Source organism: Bos javanicus, chromosome 7, assembly GCF_032452875.1.
Source record: "Bos javanicus breed banteng chromosome 7, ARS-OSU_banteng_1.0, whole genome shotgun sequence".
Lineage (NCBI taxonomy): Eukaryota > Metazoa > Chordata > Mammalia > Artiodactyla > Bovidae > Bos > Bos javanicus.
The window spans coordinates 65,384,448-65,386,235 of record NC_083874.1 but is presented as its reverse complement, the minus strand read 5'-3'; positions in this window follow the sequence as shown (position 1 = coordinate 65,386,235).

Below are 1,788 nucleotides of genomic sequence, written 5' to 3'. Positions count from 1 at the left end.
CTCTGGCTCTAATCCACTTAGTTCTGTCATTCTCTGCGGTCAGTGTAAGGGGGCCTGTGAATTTTCTCTTAAAGACCCGAGGAGATTTTCATTTGCATGAGTAATTCTGATGTGGAGCTGAGCTTAGAAGTTCTGGAAGAGAAGAGCTTGCCAAGTTCTCTGCAAGCTCTGAGGAAACTGAAGGCCCATCTGGGGAGCCTGGGGAGGAGGTTGGGTAAGGAGGGTGTCCATGTGTGTGTATGTGTCTGCATGTGTGTGTAGGCAGGTGCACAGGCGGCTGGCCATGCTCGATGCACCATGAAATTCAACGACACAGGCTCCATTTCTGAAAATGAACTCCAGGCCACTCCAAACACATTTAGAAACCATCCCTGGGCTTCTCCCAGATGAAGCTAAGCTGGCAAATAGCAACAAGGAGGTTGGATAAAGATGGGGGTGGGAATCATGTTTTTATCTTTCCAAACTCTGGCAACAACTGGTAACACTGCGAATGGATGGCAGCATCCCATTCTCCATGCATCCCTGTGCTTGCTTCCCTTCCATCTGCTCAGCATTGAGACCAAACCCACAGTCCCCAGAGTCACATAGTGTTCGTCTGCCATATTTTCTGGTCCCCAGATTTGGACAAAGCTTCACTGCATTTCTCCTTGACTTTTTTGATCAAATTTGTGGAGAGTTTTTTTTTTTTTTTTTTTTTAATCTGGAAACAAATTGTAGCTGAAGGGGAGAAAAGGTGCTGCTTAAATTCAAGCTCTGTCTCCCTGGTGGCACAGGTGGTAAAGAATCTGCCTGCAAGGCAGAAGACCCGGTTCAGTCCCTGAGTCCGGAAGATTCCCTGGAGAGGGCATGGCAACCCACTCCAGTATTCTTGCCTGGAAAATCCCCATGGACAGAGGAGCCTGGTGGGCTACAGTCCCTGGGGTCACAAAGAGTCTGAGACGACCGAGTAACACTTTTACTTTTTTCTGTTTTTCTAAGATTTAGTTCTCTAAAAAGGATAAAACAAATATCTATTTAGCACAACTAGGCTCTCTAATTCGGAGAAGGCAATGGCACCGCACTCCAGTACTCCTGCCTGGAAAATCCCATGGATGGAGGAGCCTGGAAAGCTGCAGTCCATGGGGTCGCTGAAGGTCGGACACGACTGAGCGACTTCACTTTCACTTTTCACTTTCATGCATTGGAGAAGGAAACCCACTCCAGTGTTCTTGCCTGGAGAATCCCAGGGATGGGGGAGCCTGGTGGGCTGCCATCTATGGGGTCACACAGAGTCGAACACGACTGAAGTGACTTAGCAGCAGCAGCAGCAGGCTGTCTAATTAGCTCCCCTGTGCCCTCCCCTCAAACTCAAACCACTTGTCTCCACATAAAACCTCCCATAGGTTCCTCCATTAATGCCCTTCTGAAGGACGGGCCAGCCCACAGCTGGCAGCCCCTGGCTTGCGGGCTGCAAGCCACGGAAGGCATGGGGCTGGGACAAAGGCACGTGCAGAGGGCATGCGGGAGCCTGGCCGCTTTGAGAAGCCAGCTTTGTTGAGCTTGCGGAAGTCACCATCAGTGAGAAAGCATCTCGGGGACACACATGGAGACTCAAAGAGCCTCAGGCGCAGATCTGAGACGTCACAGAATCTTTGAGGCCGTCTTGGCAGAGATGTCCACTACTCCGAGGGAAAAGAATCCATTTCCACATTCTTCAGCCCTGGACGCCACTAGATGTTTATACATCCCTGGGAGAGGTTATCTGCTTTTGACTTGAGTCTCCAAACCAGGCCTCCGATGGGTGGACCT